This window comes from Chiloscyllium plagiosum, unplaced genomic scaffold (assembly GCF_037043375.1).
Source record: "Chiloscyllium plagiosum isolate Xiang-an unplaced genomic scaffold, Cpla_swu_hap1 HiC_scaffold_11, whole genome shotgun sequence".
Classification (NCBI taxonomy): domain Eukaryota; kingdom Metazoa; phylum Chordata; class Chondrichthyes; order Orectolobiformes; family Hemiscylliidae; genus Chiloscyllium; species Chiloscyllium plagiosum.
In genome coordinates, this window is record NW_028270149.1 from 40,490,649 (window position 1) to 40,517,504 (window position 26,856).

Consider the following 26,856-nt stretch of genomic DNA (forward strand, 5'->3'; position numbering starts at 1 on the left):
GCTAAACAATGTTTAAAAAGTTTGCAAAGCACTTTGCAATGCCATTGTTTACTTTAATTGTGAGCAAATTCTTCTATATATATTATTCAGATTGTTTAATTCCAATGGAAATATAACTATTTTGATCACCTGAGACTCAAACAGAAAGCTGTATCATGACGTGGATTTTGTTGTCAGAATCCATTCCAGGTTTTCCCTGTGTTGGTGACTGGTTATTGAGCAGGGTGTGCACAGCTACTTGTAAAGAGATCCTGTCAGGGTGGGTGTGAGGACAAATTGTACAGTTTTCCTGCTTAGACGAATACTGTTTTAGTTTGGTAACCTCCTCTTGACACCTGATGCAATTAATGATTGAAGGTAAATGTTTCTTTGTTTTTTATTTTGATGGCTGCTATACGTATTGCTGGATGTTTAAACTGAATTTTTCTAGTTATGGGAATCCATGTTCTGGAACTTTTGTTTTCACTTTAAAGGAAGCCAATAAGCCGCCTTACTCTAAAACCAAATACTTGGGTGTTAGCTGGAGTGGTTTTAGTTGCAGTAGCCGGTGAGGTTTCTTTAGAACACCTCTGATTGTTCTCAGTTTTCTTCATCAGGTGAGTGGTATATAGATTTCTGTACATTGTGACTCCGTGTACATTAGCTATCGTCAGCACTGATCGCCAAATCTATCTGCCTCTGGTTAAGTATCGTTATCTTCCCCAGCCCTTTGCCTGCGGTACTGTTTGCACATTTCTTTGCGTTGTTATCCTTTGAGTTTGAAGAGATAGTTTCGTTGATGAAATGTGAAGAAGTGGCGTTGGATTGGATGAGGTCAATCAGTCCCTGGAACCTGTGCATTCAGGTGGATCACGGCTGATCCGACTCTTCAGCTCCAGCATTCTTCCGCATCCAACTACCCACCTACACATCAAAAATATATAGCTATTTCTGATCTCAGCTTTCAATTTCAATTAACTGAGCATGTACAGCCTTTTAGGGGAGCGATTCCAGTTTTTCACGACACATTTGTTTGGGGATGGTGATGTGTTTTCTGATTCCATATCTGACTCTTAAGTTTAAGATTATGCTGTATTGTCCTGGATTCTTCAACCCGAGGAAGTCGCATATCTATATCCATTCCACAGAATCTCTTCATAATTTCAAATACCCTCATTAGACCATCCTGTAAATCTGAGAGAACAGAAACTGAGTTTTGTAAACTGTCCTGGTAATTTGATCCTTTGAAGATCTAGTATAAATCCCATGAAACTGCACTTCTTCCAAGATCATTATATCTTTCCTGAGGTTAGAAGGCCATAAACAAATGTAGCAGTTTGGGTGGGATTTGGCCAAGGCTCTTAGCATCAGCAATATAAAAATATTACTGTCCAGAAGGCATCAGTTGTAACTTGTTCCAACACGGAGATGGTTTGAATGAAAACCCAACATGTTCCCAAAAAGAAGAAAAATGGATGCCCAAAAATAGAGTTTCCGGAATGACAAAAGAACGAAAGATTAAAATGACACCAAAAAGAAGATTTATAATAAGCAGATTGGCATCACTCCTGATTCCCAACGACGGGCCTTTGCCTGAAATATCAACTCTCCTGCACCTCTGATACTGTCTGACCTGCTGTGCTTTTCCAGCACCACACTCTCAACTCTAATCTCCAGCACCTGCAGTCCTCACGTTCGCCTGGCATCACTCAATGTCAACAAGTAAATGCCAGATATGATAGTTTCTAAGGGACTGCTGAGGGAAGTTAGGCTGCATTTAGAAGCTTTGATGCTTCAATCCTTCATCAGTATTTGAATAGTGCCAGAGAACTAGAGGATTGTAAGTGTTATACCCTTGTTCAAAAAGGGGAGATAGCTAATCAGCCTAATGTCAGTAGCATGAAAATTGCAACTGATTACTTTTAAGAGAAAAAGTAACTTTCAAGTGCAGGTTAATAAGAGACACCCATTAAGGATTTGTTAAAGCCAAATTGTGCCTGTGAAATCTGATGAGTTCCTGTTGAAATAGCAGTGTTGATAAAGATTGCCATAGTTTTAGATGTTTAACATATTGGGTTTTGAAAGGTATTTGATAAAGTTCTTCATGCATTTTGGGAAAGCAAATCTTAGCAGGTCTTATACACTTAATGGGAAGGTCCTCGGGAGTGTTGCTGAACAAGGAGACCTTGTAGTGCAGGTTCATAGCTCCTTGAAAGTGGAGTCGCAGGTAGATAGGATAGTGAAGAAGGTAGTTTGGTATGCTTTCCTTTTTTGGTCAGAGTATTGAGTACAGGAGTTGGGAGGTCATGTTGCGGCTGTACAGGACATTGGTTAGGCCACTGTTGGAATATTGCACGCAATTCTGGTCTCCTTCCTATCAGAAAGATGTTGTGAAACTTCAAAAGGTTCAGAAAAGATTTACAAGGATGTTGCCTGGGTTGGAGAATTTAAGCTTTAGGGAGAAGATGAATAGGCTCGGGCTGTTTTCCCTGGAGCATCGGAGGCTGAGGGGTGACGTTATGGAGGTTTACAAAATCATGAGGGGCATGGATAGGATAAATAGACAAAGTCTTTTCCCTGTGGTGAGGGAGTCCAGAACTAGAGGGCATAGGTTTAGGGTGAGATGGGAAAGATATAAAAGAGACCTAAGGGGCAACTTTTTCACACAGAGGGTGGTACGTGTATGGAATGAGCTGCCAAAGGAAGTGGTGGAGGCTAGTACAATTGCAACAATTAAAAGGCATCTGGATGGGTATATGAATAGGAAGGGTTTGGAGGGATGTGGGCCAGGTGCTGGCAGGTGGGACTAGATTGGGTGGGATATCTGATCAGCATGGACGAGTTGGACCAAAGGGTCTGTTTCCATGCTGTACATCTCTATGACTCTATGACTATGACAGCAGACATATTCGGAAACACATATGCCATTAAAAGTACCCATAAGTCGACCAAAGAACTGGCAAAAGGATATGAGGCTTGACTTGAAAGAATCTAGGTAGGGTTTGCCGAGGAATCAGTATTAACATCTTTGCACTGACTAAACATCAAACAAATTCCACTGAGTCTCTGATTTATTGGGGATTAATTTATTTGATTTGGCAGATGACCGTTTGGATCATCATCCTGTTTCTGGGGAAATAACCTGGGCAATACACCCCTACCCCTTGCCATGTGATTCAAAATTCAGCCCCTTGGGCTTTGGGATAGGAAGTACAATTTTGAAGCTTCCTTACCAACCTCTGTTCAGGAGTTCCTCAGAGTAGTGTCTTAAACTTAGTCATCATTAACTATTTCATTAACCACCTTCCCTCCATCATAAGATCAGAAGTGGGGATGTTCACTAATTGCACAATGGTCAGCACCATTTGCAACATCTCAGATATTGAAGCAGTCCATGTCCAAATGCTTCTTGTCCTGGACAATATCCATGATTGAGCTTAAGAGTGGCAAGTAACATTCATGCCACACAATTGCCTGGCAATGACCTTATCCAATGAGAGAAAATCTAATTATTGTCCTTGACAATCAATCGTGTTATCGTCACTGAATCCCTACTATCAGGATCCTGGAGGTTAACTGAGGTGGACTAGCCACATGAATAGGAGGGTACAAGAGCAGGTCAGAGGCAAGGAATGCAGAGGCAAGTTCCTCACTTCTTGCATCCCCAAAATGTGTTGGCCATCTGCAAGGCACAAGTCATGAGTATGATGGAATACTCACTATTTGCCTGGATGGGTGCAGCTCCAGTAACACTCAAGAAGCTTGACAAATTGAGGACAAAGCAGCTCATTTGATTAGTACCATATGCACAAACATCCATGCGCTCCACCACCGACATTTAGTAGCAGCAGAGTATATCACCTGTAATGTGATCTGCATAATTCATTGAGATTCCTTAGACAGCATCTTTCAGACCCATGACAACTTCCATCTAGAAGGACAAGGGCAGCAGATACACGGAAACGCCAACAAGTTAGAGTTGTAGAGTTGTACAGCAGAGAAGAGACTCTTCGGCCTATCAAATCTGTGCCTTTTTATCTGCACTACCTACACCACTTCCAGCACTTGGCCCATGAATTTGAATGTTTTGACATTTCAAGTGCTCATCTGTTTACTTTTTAAAGGTTGTGAAGTTTCCCATTCCAACTACCCAACCAGGACATGTATCATGGATTCCCACCAGCCTCTGGGTGAAAAAGTTTTCCTCAAATCCCCTGTAAACCTCCCGCCTTCACCTTAAAATACCCTTCCCTTACTGACCCTTCAAAGAAGGGAAACAGTTGCAGCCTATTCACCCTGCCCATGCCCCTCATAATCTTATACACTGCAGTCAGGTCCCCCAAAACCTCTGCAAAACAACCCAAGCCCCTCTTCATAGCTAAAATGTCTCAACCTAGGGAACATCTTGGTGAATCTCCTCTGCACCACCTCCAGTGCAATAACATCCTACCTACAATGACCAGAACCCCACAAAGTACTCCAGCTGTGGCCTAATCAATGTTTTGCACAGCTCCCATGTTGTCTCCCTGCTCTTATAATCTGTTGATCTGTGAACAAAGTCGCACAAGCTGTTAGCAGTAGCACTTCTCCTTTTATTAGCTGTGGCTGACAGAATTCACTTTTCTGGAAACAGTAGGGTAGACTTTGAATTCTCTCTTTAAGAATCCACCACTTGTAGTGAAAAAACTTTCCAGTACGTTTTTCACTCACATCCTTTGATAAAAAGCATTTCAGTTCTAAAGAGAGAAAGGGAAAAAGGTGTTGCTCCAGTCATTTATCTGCCTGTTCAAATCCAATAGTTTTATTACACACAAATATTAGGTCATGTGACTTCTCTCTGACTGCAGTTGAGCAGCTTGTGCACTTTGCAAATGCAGCATTTTTCCTGCCACAGGCAATCTTCTTTGCTTTGCAAAGTGTTCTTTTTTGCAAAGTGTTCTTTCCAAAAAACAATGATGATATGTTTCCAGTAAATTGCATTCTGGTTCATATTTCAGACAATGCATCTTCACAAGTCTTAATGTCCCAAAATGTATGGTGACTGTCAGTAGACTATTTGAGCATAGAGAGGATCAGAGCTCAGCTTGATTTTGTTTAGCCATTGAACTTTACCAGTAGGGAGATATTGCAAGCAAAGAATAGCTGGAATTCTGGCTGATTTTTAATTGTGATTTGTATTCTCTCTGTTAGATGAGGGAAAGGTGTGTAACTTAGGCTAGTTGCAACATTTCCACATCTGCTAAGATCTAATAATTGAGCACAGGTCAAAGAGACAGAAGTTATTTGGACATTTATGATATGTGCCACGTTTGTGCTCTTTTGGATCATAACCTGAAAATTATTTCGTGCTGTAAGGGTTTAGAAAACTGTTTCAAAACAGTACGCTTAAAACAGCAAATAAGTCTCCACACAGAACATTTGAAACATGTTTTCATATTAGCAATGCCTTGTAATTTTATCCCCTGTCTATGTGTAAAAATGGTCATCAATCCAGCATCGAAAAGTACATTCAACACTAATTGGGTCACCATAGCATCCCAGAAGATTTTGGCTTCATTGCTTTCACTAGAAATCCATTCAAAACATACTTGATTCTTTATACAGAAACTGTTGATGTCAGTCCTAAATTTTCCATTCTCCATGTTCCAATCATCTAGCTTTAATTTGAAATACTGCTTAGGATCTGCCTTTGACTTCTCCCTTTAGACGTTTATTTGTAGTCATGAGGTGGAATTTCTTTCAGGCCTGTCATTAGCTCTGAATTAAACATTGCATGGGGAGTGTGGGCTGAAATGAGTGGCTCAATGCTGAAATTGGGCCTCAGGTCTCATTGACACTATTTGTATCCCTATAAAGATGAATATCATGCTATTCACCTCACTATCCCAGTTTAAATGTCAGAGTCAAGCTGGAGAGGAAGCAGAAGGTTTTATTATGAGTAGGGGCTGGAGCACTTCTGAAAATTTCTTAGATCTCTTTCAACTTCAGTCATAGCAATTTGGAATTATTCACAGAAATCATCCTTCTTTTTCTGTATATGTTATGTTTTACATTCATCTATCTCCTTTTATTCCACTCACTTAATTTGCTTATTTTATCTAGTTTTTAGCTTTGTTTTCTGGGCTGGATGCAAAATATGGCTATTGCACACTTTATGAAAGAACAGATGCACTGATGGATGGTGAATGAATTTGTTCAAATTCTATTTTTAACCGCACAACCATGTTTTGAAATACTATCAAATTATCGATGAGAACTGCAAATGATTGTTGATGTCCTAATGGAAATGTTCTATATGGAGTGCAGTGATGGTATTAGAAACTTTTTAGATACTGTGCTTGAGGAGAAACATTTGCAACAGTTATCCCTTCATTTAAGTTAAATAGTCACTCATTTTTTTACAAAGACATTTGATCAAGGAGGAAGACATTCTCAGAACATATATATTTCAAATTAAAGTTAAATACAAAAGACATTATCAATATTTGAAGAGAAGAAATAAGATTTCAATAAACAAAGTGACTAATGATTTGACTGATACCAACTTAAATTTTTAAACATCTGGAAATTGAGGGATAATAGTCTGAAGGAGGTAAGATGTTCATTAGAACTCCAAACAGGGCAGGGTAAACAAATTGTAGGATAATTAATCTCAGATTTGGAACAATGGCCCAAATCTTCCAGTGTCAGAGCACCTCCATCTGATTCCAACCAGACAAAAAGTTACTAATTTATCTTCTTCTGATTTTCTGACCAATCATATTCTTCAAAATTCCCTCAATGTAGGAATCTTCAGAAAGTATCTGCACAGTAGCCAGATCCCCCTTTTTTTTAATGGCATTAGCTATATTTGGTATCAACAGTATAAATATACCACTAATGTAAAGGTCACTGAATGGGTGAATATGTAGATGTACAAGTGGGTAGAATGAATGAGATAAGTGGTAAAGGGTGCAGGATGAGACAGATAAGTGAGGGACAGGTTAAATGGGTGAGATGTGAACAAAGGCTAAAGGCAATGAGGTACATAGGTAAAAGGAGGTAAGGTGGGTGAGGAAAGTCGGTTAGAGGTATGTGGGAGTACGGTGTGGGTCGGGCTTAGGGTGAGAGGAGTAAGTAGGTAAAGTAACATGTAGATCAGATGGTTGCTGGTTGATGTGGTAGATCAGTGCAGTGTAAGGTGTGTAGGGTGGCCACGTGGCAGGTGGGTATGGTGAAAGTGATCGGCCTTTAGGAGGCAGTATGGTAGGGTAGTGGAATGGCAGAGAGTATGATAACAAATGGGTAGAATGGCAGAGTGGTTGTAGGTGGATGGGATTGAGCTGGAGTTGGAGGTCAGATGGTCGGGTGGTTTGGGAGAAGGTGGGCTCAGAGGCTAGTCAAAGGCTAGTCAGAGGGAGAGTCTCTTGGGGCTAATTTATGCGTTGAGGGCAGTCACATCATATTAGGGAGCTAGCCAGAGCACAGCAGGAGTTGGATGGTTGGAGAATTTGGTGGGTGTTAATTGCATACTTATCCAGGAGTTAGACATGGTTTTCATCTTTCTTATATCCTAAATAACTATCCGAAGTGAGTAAGATTAAACTTCCTGCTCAATTCCTGCAGAATGAGTGCAGTGGCATTTCTGGAGGATCCTAAAGTGTATCAATGGGAGAATGTCATCTGGTCTTGAGTTATTCAGAGTAAAGTGTCATATAATAGACATTTTAAAGGCAATGGGATTAAACATGCTGCATTAGTTTGCAATTGGTTAAGGAACAGAATTCAGAGTTAATGGTGAACTGCTCTCTTTAAAGACTGGAGAGAAATATGCAATTGTCTCTCACAGACAATATTAGTACATAGGGTATAATTTTAAGCTTTCAGATGACACAAAACTTGGAAATATTATAAACAGGAAAATATTAACAGACTTTATGAAGACTCATACAGGCTGTTGGAATGGCGGGTGCCTGGGATAAGCAACTTCAGTTATAGAGATTTTAAAAAATGAAAGAAATTGGCAGTGTTCTCCTTACAGCAGGGAAGGTGAAAAGTGTTCATGAAGGATTTTGATGCTGCAAATAATGAGAAAATGATTCCAATGGCAGGAGAATCAGTAACCAAAGGACCCAATTTTGAGGTCATTGACAAGTTAACCGGAAGCACCAGAAGAAAGAAGTATTTTGTGTAGCGTATTGCTATGATCTGAAATGTATGGCATTAGTTGGTGTTGGAGACAAATTAAACAGTAACTTTCAAAAATAAATGTATAAATTAATGGATTGGAGAAATTTGCAAGGCTATGATAAAGAGGAGGGAAATGGGACTAATTGGTCAGCTTGTTTAAACAGCCATCATAGGGAAAATAACCTCTTTTTGTGTTGTATCATTCTGTAATTTTACATTATATAGAGATTACTAGGAACAAGAAAAAAAGTACAGAGAAGTAATGATGAACTATACTTCAATAAAAAAAGTGACTGGTGATTTGAGGGGCTCAGTTTGATCAAATTAAGGTGAACACATTGAAATGAACTCTACCTCTGCCGCTGAATGTGACTGCATGCCTGTGTAATGTGCATTAAATGTTTTTGGCTTGCAACCTGTTAACTATTATTCGGATATGATTTCTACCATTCTGTCTGCTGTCCAAAGGAATGGCTATCACATACTGTATAGAGACATGTTTGATTGTAGAATTATACACTGAAATGATTAGTTCAGTTTTGTGGGTTGGAGATTTACAAGGTCATGTTAAGATCAATGGTGGAATCATGAACTATAAAGGCTATGTTTATCACTTGGGTCCGTTATTGAATTGCTGAATTTAACTCATTCCAACATGTTGAACCTATAACCTGACAAAAGTTAAAAGCTCTTTAGCCCTAACGTCACTGTGGTAATTTTCTTTTCTGATCTGGACAGACATCAAGTATCGCATGTTTTACACTTCTGGGAAAACTGACTCTGTAATTTACCCTAAGAGCTAGATTTGTTTATGCAAACTCTCTAAAGACTGAAGAGAGATAAAAATCAAATGCCAACAATGTTTTTGAGGGACATTCTACACACCCTTGCTTTTCAGAGCTGCAGCTTTAAACCAAGAATAAGGTAATTGTGAAAGGCACAAGACTGCTGTTGTGAGATTACCTCAGCCTGAGAAAAAATTGAAGTGGGCTATTTTGTATACACTTTTCTGAGAATTGTTAAACTAGTTTGTCTTACTAATGTTATTAAAGATAGAAATATTAACTCCTTTCTCTGATTGTAAAACATGCTCACTCTTACTCTCGTTTAGGTCATAAAATGTTACTACATTTTGAAGACTTCCAAAAGGATTGAGAAAATTACTGTAACACTCAGCTGGATAAGATGGCTAGTTTACAATGTAAACATGAAATGTCTGCACAGGGGATTGGAAACCTAAATTGTCTTTTCAAGCTGCTAGTTCTAATTTGAATGATGGTTATAGTACACTGTACATAATCTCATCTCTAGTGCTAATCTCACATAAATATTTTTTGATCAACCTGTTCTGTAGTGTTATTACACAGATACGGAACAGATGGGGCTTGAACCTTGGCCAGCTCAGAGATAGAGACACTGCCATTGTGTTGCAAGAGCCCTGTACTGGGTATACCCATTTAATCTTTATCCAAACATGGCATTAGCATTTATACCTAAAGATCTATTTGTTTTTTCTTTGACTTTGTGAGTTGCCAATTTTATTTTGAATACAATTTGAATATTTTGGAGCTTAAATGTTTTGATTTAAATCTATTTTATATTGAAATTATTGAATATTCAACCAGAATCCGACTGGAGTAGTTGTAGTCTCTTTATTGGGTTATGGGTGAGGATCTGATTGGTTTCTCTTGTATTTTACTTTTAAGTTAGATTTTTATGTAGTTTTCCACAATCTTTGCATCATCTACTGATAACATTAACTTCTGCTAATGTGTGAACACCGAGTTCAAATGACCAACCTTTATGTATGAAGGTAGACAATAAGTGTTGGCACGATATTCAACAACAGACTGTTTCAGTTGAATTTGGCTCGAACTTGGAATATTATTTTCCATTCTGGTCTCTTCATTATAAGAAGAATGTGGAAGCTTTAGCAAGGGTGCAGAGGAGATTCACCAGGATGCTGCCTGACTGGAAGGCATGTCTTATGAAGAAAGTTTGGGGGAGCTAGGGCTTTTCTGATTGGATTGAAGAAGGATGAGAAGCGACTTCATAGCGATGTACAAGATGACGGATTGCTAGAGACTTTTTCCCACGGCAGAAATGGCTATCACAAGTGGGCATAATTTTAAGGTGATTAGAGGAAGGTTTAGTGGAGATGTCAGAGGTAGGTTCTGTACGGGTGTGTGGAATGCACTGCCAGCAGTGGTAATAGAATTAGATACATTAGGGACATTTATACAACTCTTGGATAGACACATGGATGATAGTAAAATGATGGGCATGTAGGTTAGTTTGATGTTAGAGTAGGATAAAACATTGGCACAACATCGAGAGCCAAACGGCCTATACTGTGCTATGCTGTTCTTTGTTCAATGTTCTCTGTTCTTGGTGTCATCCCATCTGAGAATCCTGTCTAAGGAAGTGCTATTCTTTTCCCAATGCCCAGCTTCGAATAGCATCTTCTCATTGTTCAATCTGGGACCATAATTTATTGGAGAGCCTTCAAATGGTTGGAGACAGTCACTTCTGTTCAGCAAAAGTGAAGAAAAAACAAACAAAAGTTGCATTTGCTTCTGGGAGCTGACAGGGACCACTTACCTTCTGAGCAACAGCAGATTTACAGTCAACAGCTGATCACTGCATCCAACTAATGTCTATTGGAAGCAGCCATCCATTTGTCAAATTGGGCCTGATACTGTGGTGCTCCATCATGGTGAAGGAGATGTTCCTTCTTATCAATGGTCATTTTGTAGAGCATTGCATGCAAGGAATATTTGGTACACCCTGTCTGGGGTGTACAGCAGGGTCCCTGCAGACTAACACAAGCATCAGAGCCACATCATTAGGAGGCCTGTCTTCTGCTCCATCATAGCTCTGTTCAAAGAATGAGCTGCATTATATCTACACTCAGCCTAAGTACAGAGATTGTTTAACAGAATCATCAGGAACTTGAGAGTTCTCAAGGATGTAGGCATCCCGGCAGCTCCCAGGCTACCTGGTGTAGACCTCTAGGATGTGGCACTGACGATCACAGGTAACTTGCACTTGATGGATTGGAATGCTTTTCTTTTGATAAAGACAGTTGCATTATGAAATGGCCCTCTCACTGCAATGTGTGTACAGTCAACAGTGCACTGCACCTGGGGAAACCAGCTATGTTGGCAAAGTTTACTGCTTGGCAGCAGCACTGATCTCATCACAAGGAGACAAGATGAACTGGTGTGATCTGGCACAAATTGCATCTGTCTTAAATGAATATTTCTCATCAGGCAATAACAAACCAGTTAGTCTGAAGTTAGTGATAGGGAAATTATTGGAAAAAATTCTGAGGAATAGTATTAATCAATGAGATTTTGGAGAGGATTTGTAGCTCAGGTTGTGGATCAGGTTGTAAATTTGTGAGCTGAACTGGGTAACACCTAGCATGGTGACCAAACGTCTAAGAACAAATCTACCAGCTCAGCGAGCAAATTTACAACTGGGATTAATCAATACTTAAAAAGGCAGGGATTAATCAGGGAAGGTAGGGATTAATGAGGGATCGTCAGCATGATTTGTTAGAAGGAGATCTGGTCTGACTAATTCAGTTGAGTTTTTGCAAAGGTGAATAAATATATTGATGAGGGTAGTGCAATTGACAGGCTTTAAATTAGATTAGATTAGATACTTTACAGTATGGAAACAGGCCCTTTGGCTCAACATGTCCAAACCGACCCTCCGAAGAGTAACCCACCCAGACCCATTCCCCTACATTTACCCTTGACTAATGTACCTATCACTATGGGCAATTTAGCATGGCCAATTCACCTGACCTGCACATATTTTGCATTGTGAGAGGAAACTAGAACACCCGGAGGAATACCGTTACCTCTAATTCTGTCTTTTCCCTCTCAAATTACATAGTAAATTCAATCATATTATGATCACTGCCTCCTAAGGCTTCCTTTACCTAAAGCTCCCTTATCAAGTCTGCCTCATTGCACATCATTAAATGCAGTATTGCTTGTTCCCTGGTGGGCCCCGCCACAAGCTGCTCCAAAATGCCATTTCGTAGACATTCCACAAATTTCTTTTCTTGCAATCCACTACCAACCTGATTTTCCTAGTCTATCTGCATATTGAAATCACCCATGATCACTGTAACTTTGCCTTTCCTACACATCTTTTCTATCTCCTGGTGTATCTTGCACTCCAGCTCCTGACTACTATTGGGAAACCTGTACATAATTCTGACTATGGTTTTTTCACCTTTGCAGTTCCTCAATTCTATCCACATAGATTCTGTACCATCTGACCCTACTTAGTTTCTTACTATTGATTTAATTTCATTTCTTACTAATAAGGCAACCCCACCCCATCTGCCTATCTTTTCGATAGGATGTCTCTCCTTGAATATTCACTCCCAATTCTGATCCCCTTTCAGCTGTGATTCCCACGATGTCATACCAGCTAATTTAGTTTAAAGCCCTGTCTACAGCCTTAGTTATGCGATTTGCTAGGACTCTGGTCCCAGCACGGTTCAGATGAAGATTGTCCCGTCAAAACAGGCCCGTTCTTCCCCAGTACTGGTGCCAATACCCCATGAATTCAGATCCATTTCTCCCACACCAATCTTTGAGTCACGCATTTACCTGCTTAATCTTATTGACCCTGTGCCAATTAGCTCGTGGCTTAGGTAGTGATCCAGAGATTATTACCTTTTTGGTTCTGCTTTTTAATTTAGCTCCTAGCTGTTCAACCTCTGCCCTAGTTTTATCTTTATTGTTATCTACACAACCACTGGATCTTTCCCCTCCCACTCCAAGTTCTCAGGCCTTTGACAAGGAGCCACGTGGAACATTAATCCAAAAGGTAAAGGCTCATGGAATCCAAAGCAGGTTGGCAAACTGGGTCTAAAATTGGCTTATGAATACGAGGCAAAGGATGATGGTAGAGGATTGTTTTTATGACTAAAAGCCTTTGACCAGCAATGTACCATAGGGTTCAATGCTGAGACCCTTGTGATTTATTATGTACATTAATGACTTAGATATGAAATATGGAAGGTATATTTATTAAATTTGCATACAACATGAACGTGGTGGTGTTGTTGACAATGAAGAAGATAATCTAAGGCTACAGTCTGATATTGATCAGCTGATAAATTGGGTGGGGTAGTGGTGGCTTTGTGGTTAGCACTGCTGTCTCACAGCGCCAGGGACCTGGGTTCAATTCCAGCTTTGGGTGACTTTGTGGAGTTTGCAAAGGTTTCCTCCAGGTGCGTTGTTTTCCTCCCACAGTCCAAAGATATGCGAGGTTGATGGATTGGCCATGCTAACTTGCTCCATACTGTCTAGGGATACACAGACTAGATTGGATGAGCCAAGGTAAATGTGGGGCTGTGGGAATAGAATAGGCAGCTGGGTCTGGGTGGGATGCTTTTCGGAGGGTCAGTATAGACTCAAAGACTGAATGGCCTCTTTCTACAGTGTGGGAATTTTGTGATTCTATGCAATGGCAGATGGAACTTATTCCTGAAAAGAGTGAGGTGCTTCCCTTCATTAGCTGGGGGATAGAATGTAGGAGCAAGATACAACTTTCTCAACTACAGGTTAGGCTGCAAATAGACTACAGTTTTGGTCACCACACTATCAGAAGGATGTGATTGCACTGGAGTGGGTGCAGAGGAGATTCACCAAGATGTTGCCGGGGATGGAAGGTCTCAGTTATGAGAAGAGACTGGATAGGCTGGGTTTGTTGCGGAGAAGGCTGAGGGGGATCTGATTGAGGTATACAAAATTATGGGAGGCGTAGATGTGGTAGATCGTGAGAATCTTTTCTCCATGGCAGGCGTGTCTAAGACCAGTGGGTCTAAGTTTGATGTGAGGAGTAAATGGGTTAGAAGAGATCTGAGGATTTTTTTTAATCCAGAGAAAGGTAACAATATTGAGGGTGCTGTCTGAGAGGGTAATGAATGCGGGTATTCTTGCAACGTTTACAAAGCGTCTGGATGAGTCATGGATATGCCAGGATATGGTAGCCTTTGAAAAAAGTACAGGTAAATGGGATTAATGTAGTTTGGTGTTTGTTGGTTGGCACAGACATGGTGGGCTGGAAGGCCTGTTTCTCTGCCATATGACTCTAATAGCATTAATGCATTTGTCGATCAAGGTTTGAGAGGTCCCACATTGGCATGCAGCCATTTCAAGATTCCATGCACAGTGATCAGCTAAGAGGATTTCACTCAATATAGACCAGAGAGTGAGATGTTAAGGGGTTAATTTGCTCTGATGACTTTGAAGAAATTGGATGCTCCAGAGGTAAGGTGGTATGTTTTTCTGTCTTGCAGATGTATCGTAAAAAAACTTACATTGCCATCTCCTACTATTCAGAATAAATTTACATTATCATCTCCTATTCAGAATCAATAAGAACATTGCACTTAAAATTCTGACTATACCCTGCAATTTAAAAAAACTATTTACACCAGGTCTTGCCATTAAGGAATGATCTAAATGATATTGTTTCTGGGGATAATCAGGTCACTATGTTGTGACTTGAGTGGCATGTGACTGTGGAGGAATGGCTGGGGGTTGTCTTATGGGCATTACTGACTGTGATGTAAAGAATTTGTATAAAGGAAGAACTGGTCCCTTTGATCAGAGAGATCTCTTTTCATGGCTCCGAAAACCTTGCAAAGAGTATTACGGATTCCTCCAAAGCTTGTACTTGCTTAATAAATTTTGGCTGTTCACAGAAGTTGGCATATTGCAGTTGCATCAAATGTGTAAGAATCTTAAGAAAAAGAACTTCTGCAATCATGGCTCAATATCAAAGCAGACCTTTGAGTCCAGAGGAACTTAGTTTTAAGAGGCATTCTTTGAGCAGAATTGGAATTGGCAAAAAGTGGAAGCAGTATGAAAACTATGATTTGTCTGGTTAGCACACAGTACGTTTGACAATAATAAATCAAATCAAATCAAGTCAAAAAGTAGATGTATGGCATTCTGCCACAAAAAAATTCACAATTTAAAACAAGCATTCATAACTTGTTCCAGCTATGAGAACATGATAGCAGCATCCGGAACCAAAAGTCAGTACTGCGATCGGTGTATGGTGTGCAGAATCTCACAGCGTGAGGAAACATTGGAGTATTGTACCACAAGGTGAGGTGATGACAGCTGAAATGCAGGATTTGTTCTTTATTTCTTCCCTGCTGCCATTCTGCATCATCATTAACGTGTTGTGTCTCAAAGCTTGATGGATAAATTGATTTTGTTTTGAACAATTGGTAGCAAGCTGCTCCCAATCATTAATGTCAATGTTGCTGCATGTCAAGGAGAGCTTCAGAATATCTTTGTTAAGTTTTCTTTATCATGTCTGGAACACATTTGCAAGTTGCAAAAACAGGACCAGGTGATTTTTAACCATTTGGGGAAATGTCTGGTCCATTGTAGTTGATTTTACAGGAGTGTTGCCTGAATGGCCATGGAGCTGGCTTCAGGAAGGATACTAATGTCTGTTTGATGGTTCTTCTTTTGAATCAATGGATTAGTTGGGTGGCTAGAGAGTGGCAAATGAAGTTCAGTTTGAATATGTGTGGGTTGTGCATTTGAGGAATTATGTTCTAAATATATTTTATGTTCCTCTCATTAAGTCCAAATTTGCTTCTGCAACAATGCCACTTTGGACCTTGACCTTGGGAACGTGCTGAATCCTTTATATTCACTGGCATTATCTCAAGGCTCTTGCTGGTCCAATTCTATCCTTGCTGGAATCATTAGCTATACCTTATAATGTTACCTGCATATTTGCACATCATTCATGTTATTCTGCTCTTCTAGGTGTTATTAGTGTGCTAGTTTTTTTTTAATTCTTACTGATAAACTCCTTGAGCTCTGTTTGAATTGTCTCAGGATTTACAGCGGTAATAATGGTGAAAATGTCACAGTCACTGTTCCACCGAAAAATGAGTGTAACTTTGGGAGTCTGCACATCTGCAGAACAATATGGAAATCCAATTATACTTTTGAGGTAGCATCATTGATAGGCAATCAATTGAAGAGATGACGACTTCTACTGTTACACAGAGTCTCACTGTAAAAGGCCTTGAGAAAATTACACCTTGTTGCGTGAGGTCCCAATGGGATTTTGTTGTACTTGCTACTAAATAATGGCACAGGTTCTGAAGGTGCAATTTCATAAAGCTTGATTGTTAAATTTCTCAATTTTTAAACAGTGACTATTTATTTTGTTATTTAAATATGCAGAGATTAGAAGTGTAGGAATTCAGTTCTTCAGTTTTACCACAGACCATAAAACTGGTGATATGATTCTGTGTTGGAGCAGAATTGCATGTTTCTTTAAATTGCTCAACGTTTATCATTCAAATTGTTTGATTAACAATTTCCTGGGTCTTCAGCCTGAAACATGCAAGTTCTCTCTCATAGCCAAATTAAATACAAAGTTGGGAGATCCTGGAGCAAATAATTATTGTTGTACAGAATAGCTTCCAAAGTGGAAACTAAGGCAGAATCTGAACAACTAAATGCACTTCTGTACATGTAGCAAATGCTGTTATTGCTTGCCAAGGAATAAGTGAAACATGGTGCCGGAAGACTAGAGGTTGCCAAATGTGGTGCCACTGTTTCAGAAGGGTGGTAAGGACAAGCCAGGGAACTATAGACCGATGAGCCTGACGTCGGTGGTGGGCAAGTTGTTGGAGGGAATCCTGAGGGACAGTATGTACATGTATTTGGAAAGACAAGGACTGATTAGAGATAGTCAACATGGCTTTGTGCATGGGAAATCATGTCTCACAAACTTGATTGAGTTTTTTGAAGAAGTAACAAAGAGGATTGATAAGGGCAGAGCAGTAGATGTGATCTATATGGACTTCAGTAAGGTGTTCGACAAGGTTCCCCATGGGAGACTGATTAGCAAGGTTAGATCTCATGGAATACAGGGAGAACTAGCCATTTGGATACAGAACTGGCTCAAAGGTAGAAGACAGGGGGTGGTGGTGGAGAGTTGTTTTTCAGACTGGAGGCCTGTGACCAGTGGAGTGCCACAAGGATCGGTGCTGGATCCTTTACTTTTTGTCATTTACATAAATGACTTGGATGCAAGCATAAAAGGTACAGTTAGTAAGTTTGCAGATGACACCAAAATTGGAGGTGTAGTGGACAGGAAGAGGGTTACCTCAGATTACAACAGGATCTTGACCAGATGGGCCAATGGGCAGAGAAGTGGCAGATGGAGTTTAATTCAGATAAATGCGAGGTGCTGCATTTTGGGAAAGCAAATCTTAGCAGGACTTATACACTTAATGGTAAGGTCCTAGAGAGTGTTGCTGAACAAAGAGACCTTGGAGTGCAGGTTCATAGCTCCTTGAAAGTGGAGTCACAGGTAGATAGGATAGTGAAGAAGGCGTTTGGTTTGCTTTCTTTTATTGGTCAGAGTATTGAGTACAGGAGTTGGGAGGTCATGTTGCGCTTGTACAGGACATTGGTTAGGCCACTGTTGGAATATTGTGTGCAATTCTGGTCTCCTTCCTATCAGAAAGATGTTGTGAAACTTGAAAGGGTTCAAAAAAGATTTACAAGAATGTTACCAAGGTTGAAGGATTTGAGCTATAGAGAGAGGCTGAACAGGCTGGGGCTGTTTTCCCTGGAGTGTCGGAGGCTGAGGGGTGACGTTATAGAGGTTTACAAAATTATGAGGGGCATGGATAGGATAAATAGGCAAAGTCTTTTCCCTGGGGTGAGGGAGTCCAGAACTGGAGGGCGTAGGTTTAGAGTGAGAGGAGAAAGATATAAAAGAGACCTAAGGGGCAACTGTTGCAGACAAAGAGTGGTACGGTTATGAAATGAGCTGCCAGAGGAAGTGGTGGAGGCTGATACAATTGCAACATTTAAGAGGCATTTGGATGTGTATATGAATAGGAAGGGTTTGGAGGGATATGGGCTGGGTGCTGGCAGGTGGGACTAGATTGGGTTGGGATATCTGGTCGGCATGGACGGATTGGACTGAAGGGTCTGTTTCCATGCTGTACATCTCTATGAAAAATTCAAAGCAGTATTAGAAGCTTATGACAATTACTACAACCTCAAAATTAATAAACTGTATGGGAGTCTAATGTAGATTCCACTAGCACCCCCGCAGAAGACAAAAGACTGAATGCATTGTGAATAAGAGGTAGAAGTTCTGGCATGTGAAGAATAAATTCACATTGACAACCTGCTGTGCTTTTCCAGCACCACACTCTTGACCCTCCTCTATACCATCCCATCTACCAAGGACCCACTGGTCCCTGTCCCCAAACCAGGGCTCTAATATTCTTTTGTTTTTCACATCTGAGAAAAATGTCAGGAACTATGCTGGGCAGCACTGGACTATCTTTTAAATATGGATCAGGTGCCAGGGGTCGCAGGGTATCCCTGTAGTAGTGAGTATTTCCATCAAGGATGAATGGGAAAATACAAAACAAGGGCATGTGCCTCAGTGTTGAGGTGAGTTTGGTAAGATAGCATGAGAAAATCTGTTTGGTCTAGTAGAGAGATACCTCCATGGAACTCACGAAATTTGTCACTTAAGATTCAGCCCTGAGACTATTCTCTCCTCCGTCCGCCTTTTCCCTGACACTGTCTTCAGGTTGGAAGACTCTTCAGCTTTCTCAATCCTGATCACTGAAACTCTTTTCTCTCTTTATCTTCAAACGTTTCCAAAACCTATTTTCATGCAGTGTCGATCTCCTAACTTTTAATGAGGAGATGTTACATAAGTAATACAAATTTGTTTTTAGATTAGATTCCCTACAGTGTGGGAACAGGTCCTTCGGCCCAACAAGTCCACACCAATGTTTTAAAGTTGTCTCAATCTTTTCAGTGTCATGCTAATATTTCTGCTTCTTCATCCAATTACGTTCAGTGGGAGATACTTGATACAAGTTAATCTTATTAGGTTCTTATTGAGTTGCCATCTGTTGTCTAAGTACATTATTTGTGAGGTTCCTTGAAATTCTTAATCATTGCTGGGTGACAACATTGTAAATATCTTCGCCCATTGTATAAGCAGAGTTTTCAAATACTTACCCGATATAATATATTTATAATGCAATAAATCTCTGTGAGGTGTATCCCTCTAACTAAAGCATTCATCAAACAAAGTAAGAATAGTTCTTTAATCTAGAACTCATTGTGATATTTTGAAAAATTGAGATGTTACTTCTCTAGTGCTTAAGTCAGAATGTTTTACACAATATATGTGTTCTTTACAGGAGCAGTTAACTGATGCACGGTTCTCTATTTGCTGACCATGCTCTAAGTGAATAAATGATGGAATCTGCAGGGAATTGAAAAGCAGCAAAGGCAGCCTTAAAAAAATTCTGCCTGAGATCTGCTGTAGGTTTAACCACACTGTTCCTCAAAAATGAATTCTACACAGATTCCACATGTTTGCAGCTTGAGTCTAGTGTTACAGTAGGGCCCAGCACCTGTTACTGAATGAAAAAGGAGCCAAGCACTGCGCAAAAATCATTCTTGGCCAGGAGAAAACAAAGGGCTTTCCTATGTGCAACAGATGGCAACTCAATATTCAGTGCAAGTGAGTTATGGTTTCTTCATTGCAAATCAATCCCAAACGTAATAATGTTCTAAAAATATCACCCATTGTTTTTAATCAAGGTTCCTTCTGTTTTATGTGAAGGTGCAAACCTATGAAAAAATAATAATGTTAGGACTCAGCTCAGAGTGATATTTGTAACATGTCTAGTTGTTAATTCTATTTGAAGAAACAATAGGATATGTGATACCAAGAAATATAGAAGAAAGGTTTTTCATATTCTAATGCTAAGGGTGCTGTTAAAGATCCCGAACTAATGTCTGGGAAGGTGCATTACAAATGTGTTGGCTGAACGTCCCCGCCTTTATGCATCATTGCAACTTATGTCTGTTGCTGAATGTGTGCAATGCTGTAAGGAAAAGAAGGTTGAAAGTAAATGCATTTATTCCTTGATTGTGCAATACTTCACCAGAAAAGTCAGTTGAAGATGAAGAAGAGAAATAAGAATATGTGTATTTATATTGTGTTTGTTTAATCAACATGTTAAATGGAAAATATTCCTTCGCACCTTCCTCCCTAGGCAGCACCTTCCAAACCTGTGTCTTTCACCACCTAAATAGAGTCATAGAGTATACCACGGAAACAGACAGTTAGGTCCAACTAGTCCGTGTTGAACAGATATCCTAACCTAATCTAGTCTCATTTGCCAGCAGTTGGCCCATTTCCCGCTAAACCCTTCCTATTCGTATACCCAGATACCTTTTAAATGCTGTAATTGTACCAGCCTCCACCATTTTCTCTGGCAGCTCATCCCATACATGCACCACCCTCTGTGTGAAAACGTTGCCCCTTAGGTCTCTTTTATATCTTTTCCCTCTCGCCCTAGACCTTTTCACTCTAGTTCTGGACTCCCTCACCTCAGGAAAAAGGTCTTGTCTATTCACCTTGTGATTTAATAAACCTCTATAAGGTTACCCCTCAGCCTCTGATGCGCCAGGGAAAAAAGCCCCAGCCTATTTAGCCTTTCCCAATAGCTCAAATCCTCCAACCATGGCAACATCCTTGTAAACCTTTCTGAACCTTTTCAAGTTTCACAACATCCTTCCAATAGGAAGGAGACCAGAATTACACACAATATTCCAAAAGTAGTCTAACCAATGTCCTGTACAGCTGCAACATGATCTCCCAATGCCTATACTCAATGCTCTGACCAATAAAGGAAAGCATACCAAATGCCTTCTCCACTGTCTGATCTACTTGCATCATTACTTTCAAGGAACTATGAAGCTACACTCCAGTAGATACACCACCTGCAATTTCTCCTCCAAACCACTCACCATCCTGACTTGGAAATATATCACTGTTCCTTCATTGTTACTGTGCCAAAATCCTGGAATTCCCTCCCTACCAGCATTATACCTACACCCCAAAGACTGCAGCAGTTCAATAGGCAGCTCACCACCACCTTCTCAATGTCAAACATGCATGGGTAATAAATGCCAGCATTGACTGAATAAATGAAATATTTAAGTACTTAATTAGCAAATGGAACGAGTGGCTGACTGGTAGCATTACAGGTATTGCCTGAATGTCACAGTGTGGAGGGGAGAGAGGTCAGATTCAAACTCTGGAGTTCCAGTTCTGAATTGTTTTGATATCCAGTGGGTTCCCTCGTTTCCAAGTGGCTTTAGTGAGGGAATTCTCAAGGATTAAAGACCACCTTCTGATTATTACACATTTTCATAAATTATATAATTACTTTGAAGTATATTTGTTATTGTATAGAAATCGGCTGAATTGCCTTTCAGCCCTACAACAGTCAAATTGAAGTGGTGCAAATAACTTTACAGAAGGGGATGACTTCCAGACAGGGGTAACTTCTATGCTCTAAAGAAATGCTGTCTATCGCTTGGATCTCAAAGGTCCTGCCAGAGTCTGAGGATCCACGCCTTTGCATTTGAGAGAGTCAACACTTTAATATATGGGATAAGTAGAGTCTATATGTCTGCTTTTGTAGAAAGTGCACTTACAATTTGACTTGTTGCAGCAATGGGAGTAAGAACTGTTAAGAAGTTACCCTGTACAGAGTTGATGTACACCGAGGTAATGATTTGACTGAGTGAAATTTATAGTTTCACCCCCAATCAAAAAAAGTCTGAGTGAGGTTAAAGAGACAGAACAGTCACAGGAACATGTTCCAGGTATTTCCATCTTTTTGGTGACCAGAGCAATGACTAAACAATGTCCATCACTAGAGATAAAATTAATACCACAGGCAGATGTTAGAGTTATCAAAACTTTCTTTCATGATGGGAGTAACTCGAAAGAAGTGTTTAATATGTCTTCTTTAATTGACATTCAGAAAGTGGATTTGGAAATAAGCAAAGATTTACAACGACGTTGCCAGGATTGAAGGTTTGAGCTGTAGTGAGAGGCTGAATTTGCTTGGGTTATTTTCCCTGGAACGTTGGAGGCTGAGGGGTGACATTATAGAGGTTTATAAAATCATGAGGGGCATGGATAGGCTAAATAGGCCAGGTCTTTTCCCTAGGATGGGGGAGTCCAAAACTTGAGGGCATAGGTTTAGGGTGAGAGGGGAAGGATATGAAAGGGACCTAAGGGACAATGTTCTCATGCAGAGGTGGAGCATGTATGGAATGAGCTGCCAGAGGAAATGGTGGCGGCTGACACAATTACAACATTTAAAAGTTAGAAATCATGCAACACCAGGTTATAGTCCAACAGGTTGATTTGGAAGCACTAGCTTTCAGAGCGCTGCTCCTTCATCAGGTGGTTGTGGAGAACAAGATTGTAAGACACAGAATTTGTAGCAAAATTTTACAGTGTGATGTAACTGAAATTATATATTGGCCTTTTTCAATATATCACACTGTAATCTTTTGCTATAAATTCTGTGTCTTATAATCTTATCCTCCACAACCACCTGATGAAGGAGCTGCGCTCTGAAAGCTAGTGCTTCCAAATAAACCTGTTGGACTATGACCTAGTGTTGTGTGATTTTTAACTTTGTCCACCCCAGTCCAACACTAGTGTCTCCAAATTGTAATGTTTAAAAGGCATCTGGATGGATATATGAATAGGAAGGGTTTAGAGAGATATGGGCCAAATGCTGGTAAATGGGACTGAATTTATATTTATTTTGAGAAGATTTAAATATAAAAGCAGGGATGTACTTCTGAGGCTCTGTAAGGCTGCGGTCTGACCCTGGATGTACTGGCCCTGGAGCGTGTTCAGAGGAGGTTTACGAGAATGGTCCCAGGAATGAAAAACGTAACATGTGAGAAACATTTGAGGACTCTGGGTTTATATTCGATGGAGTTTAGAAGGATGAGAGCGAATCTAATTGAAACCTACAGAATACTGAATAGCCTGGACAGGGTGGATGTTGGGAAGATGTTTCCATTGGTGGGAGAGACTAGGATCTGAGAGCATAGCCTTAGAATAAAGGGAATACCTTTTAGAATGGAGATAAAGAGAAGCTTTTTCAGTAAGAGAGTGGTGAATCTTTGGAATTCATTGCCGCATAAGGCCAGGTTATTAAGCATTTTTAAGACTGAGGTAGATAGGTTCTTGATTGTCAAGAGGATCAAGGGTTATGGGGAGAAAGCAGGAGCATATGGTTGAGAAACTGATCAGCCATGATTGAATGGTGGAGCAGACTCGATGGGCTGAATGGCCTAATATTTGCTCCTATGTCTTATGGTCTTATGCGGTCTGGTCGACATGGTCGAGTTGGACTGTTTCTGTGCTGTATATCTCTGACTCTATGACTCTAAGTTAACACACAATCAGCCCATATTGAATCTGAGGCTGACTGAGTTCTATAGTGTTATTATATGAAAAATGAAGTTCTGATGAGGAAGTGGAGACATTCTCACAGATCTGCAGACAAGTAATGGACAGTTGTTCATTAGATAATGTTCTGGGGCCCTGGGTTTGAATCCCACCACAGCAGATGATAGAATTTGAATTCAATAAATTCTGGAATTAAGAATCTAATGATCAGTGATTATCAGAAAAACCCATCTGGTTCACGAATGTGTTTTGGGGAAGGAAACTGCCATCCTTACCTGATCTGGCCTACAAGTGACTCAAGACCCACAGGAATGTGATTGACTCTTAACTGCCCCCCACGCAATTTGGGATGGGCAATAAATGTTGGCCTAGCCAGTGATGCCCTCATCCCATGAATGACCAAAAAATAGTTAGTGGTAATGCCAGATAGCTTAAGGAGATATTGCAGAGGAGCACATGAAATATCTGTGGTAGGACACCTAGGAAAATGGAGATCTTAAGTATCGATAAACAGGTATTTTACTTGTCAAGAGTGTGGTGCTGGAAAAGCACAGTGAGTCAGGCAGCATCCGAGGAGCAGGAGAATCGACGTTTTGGGCATAAGCCCTTTATCAGGAATTATGCCTGAAACGTCGATTTTCCTGCTCCTCGGATGCTGCCTGACCTGCTGTGCTTTCCAGCACCACACTCTTGACTCTGATCTCCAGTGTCTGCAGTCCTCACTTTCTCCAGGTGTTTTACTTGGGCAAGGCATAATAAGGATGTGCAGTTCTGTAAAATATGTCATTTCTGTTAGATAATAGCAAGCCTCTGCATGTAAATAACACCTGTAAGACCTACACCCATCTTTGAAGTGTCATTCAATGTGTTGCACCTTTGCTAAAAATGAAAACAGAACACCATTATGTCCTTCTAGTTAAGGAGAGGAAAAACCTATTTCCAGAAGCTATTCTTTTGAGGATCGATGCTGTTGAAGTAGTAGTGGAAAACCTAACTCAGTTTTTTATTCAGCATGGACTACCAAATGAAATTCAGACTCAAGTTCCAAAATTACATCTAATTTTTTTCACATTGTAAGTAATTTTGGTATGAATGAGTATGAGTGAAGGAATATGATATTTTGTGTGTTTTATTGTATACATGTAATGTTTGTCTTGGGATAAAATACATTTAAAAATGGCATTTAATCTTTCCAAGATTTGAGTTATATAAGAATGACGTGTTTTGTTTGAATTATAAACTTAAAAATAGAAGTTTGAAATGCTTGACTGCGATAGGGTTAGGGTAGAGAAATAACTCGTTTTTTTGATATTTGCAACTTGAAGGAATATTGGAATAATGGTTACTTACAAGTTACACAAAGACTTTTTTTTAAGAAGCTGGATGCGATAAATTTGAGAGCCATGCTGACATAAGATTTTTTTTTTGTTTTTGAGAAAAAAGAAGTTGACAAGCAACAGGAGTTGGATTGGTTTAAAGCTGCAGTTTGACTCAGAACTGAGAGCAGACAGAGCACTTAACTCACACCTTCACAAGTCTGCCACATTATGATCACTCTTTCCCCATCAGTGAGTGGAAAATAAATAGCCATCAAAAACTCTGCAAAGAAAGAATGTTTCTAACTCAAGCCAAGACTTAGTTCAACAGACCAGCTACCAAATGGAGGATCACCACAGCCAACAACATAATATGATCATGAAAAACCAAAAGAAATTGTGAAAGTCACCTCATTTTCCCTTGTGCTTTGGATTCTTGATCCACAGAATTTGTCATTTTTTGCCTAGATGTTTTCCACCTACCATATATCTGACAGACTGTCTCATCTGTCCTGTCCATCTTATTTGTGAACTAATGTGTGCTTCATTTAGATGGGCTATAATTTACGTTTAAAATCAGCTAGCTATAAACAATGACTGCAGATGCTGGAAACCAGATAAGCTCCTCTAGCTTATCTCTCCATGCTTCAGGCTCTCTGCCTTTATTCCTGATGAAGGGCTTTTGCCCGAAACGTCGATTTTGCTGCTCCTCGGATGCTGCCTGAATTGCTGTGCTCTTCCAGCACCACTAATCCAAAATATAATTTAAGTTTCCATATTATTAATTAATAATCAATTGTCCCATATATAAGAGCATGTTCATTATAGTAAACAGGTTTTTGGTTTTTTGCTCATTGCTGACACTTGATGTGAGTTTCTTTTATCCTAGATAGTGTTCACAGACAGAAATGAACTATCCCAATATTTAAGTTAATCACTTTTCACATTGGCGGTGACTCATGAAGTAGTGGGGCTTGATTTCCAGATCAATTTTCCCATCAGGGTCATGATGACAGTGAGGGAGTAGGAGGTACGGAGAGTAGGAAGCATTATTTGTTTGGGTGGAGAGTAAGAGTCATTCTATATCCAATTCTGAGAGTCGTCCATGAATCTGGATGACTTGCATGTGCAGTGACAAAGTTAGAGTGAGTGGTAGCCCTGTGAGCGTGAGGTAGCAGAGGGAAGATTCTGGTATTTACCCTTGCAGAGTACAGAAAGTCGTCGTCCTTCTTGCACTGCTATGCATTGCTTTTAACTCCAAACACAGGACTGACCTAATCCTCCACTCCACCATTCCTTCTGCAGCGCTTCCTACAGCAAAGTGGGGGTGTGAGCTCTCCTTACATTCTCAGTGATAATGGTTGAACACTGCAGAATGAGAGGCAGTTCCTGGCTTGTGGTGTCTGATTAGGTTTGCAGCTGGGCTTTAAATATGTCATCAGTAGAGTGCATCCCAGGCCGTGCCAGCAGTGGTGAGCATCTGTGTCTCTCTGCCAGTAGAAAGGCACCAAATAGCCCATATGCATAATTAGTGAGGGGAGGGGCAAAAGATTTCATGAGGAAAGCTGCTGAGAGCCATAGTGGACTGGGGACAATGAAATCTCACTCAGCAAAAGCCTTGAACTAAAAATGGGAAAATTCCACCCAGTGATTTAAATCAATGGTCCCAGAGGCTAGACTCAGAGGGAGAAATAGGCAAAAGTGAGGACTGCAGATGCTGGAAACCAGAGTTTAGATCAGAGTGGTGCTGGAAAAGCACAGCAGGTCAGGCAGCATCTGAGGAGCAGGAAAATCGACGTTTCGGGCAAAAGCCATTCATCAGGAATCAGGAATGCTCAGAGGGAGAAATGACTATGAAATACAATGGGGAATATTGAGGGAAGTAACATATCTTACTCTACCATGTTCTTTTTAACCTGACCCAGGCACCTAGTTTAATGCTTCCAATAAGCAGTATTTTGCAAGAACTTGGCCTTGAATGAACAAACACTTGGATCTTCACTGAAGATCAAGCACAGAAGATGGAACTAAA

General features: G+C 40.2%; 1 protein-coding gene across 5 annotated transcripts in view; it reads left to right on the forward strand.

The window, feature by feature from the left end:
* Positions 1 to 209: 209 nt before the first annotated feature.
* The window catches only part of LOC122557280 (uncharacterized), a 118,101-nt gene continuing 91,454 nt past the window's right edge, over positions 210 to 26,856 (forward strand). For 2 of the 5 annotated variants that reach the window (XM_043704806.2, XM_043704811.2), the window contains exon 1: positions 210 to 357. The gene's annotated coding sequence lies outside the window, so the exon portion shown is untranslated. Of the gene's footprint in view, positions 358 to 473; positions 597 to 15,209; positions 15,297 to 26,856 lie in introns of those variants that run through there. The other 3 variants (XM_043704808.2, XM_087991992.1, XM_087991993.1) reach the window with 3 other exon arrangements.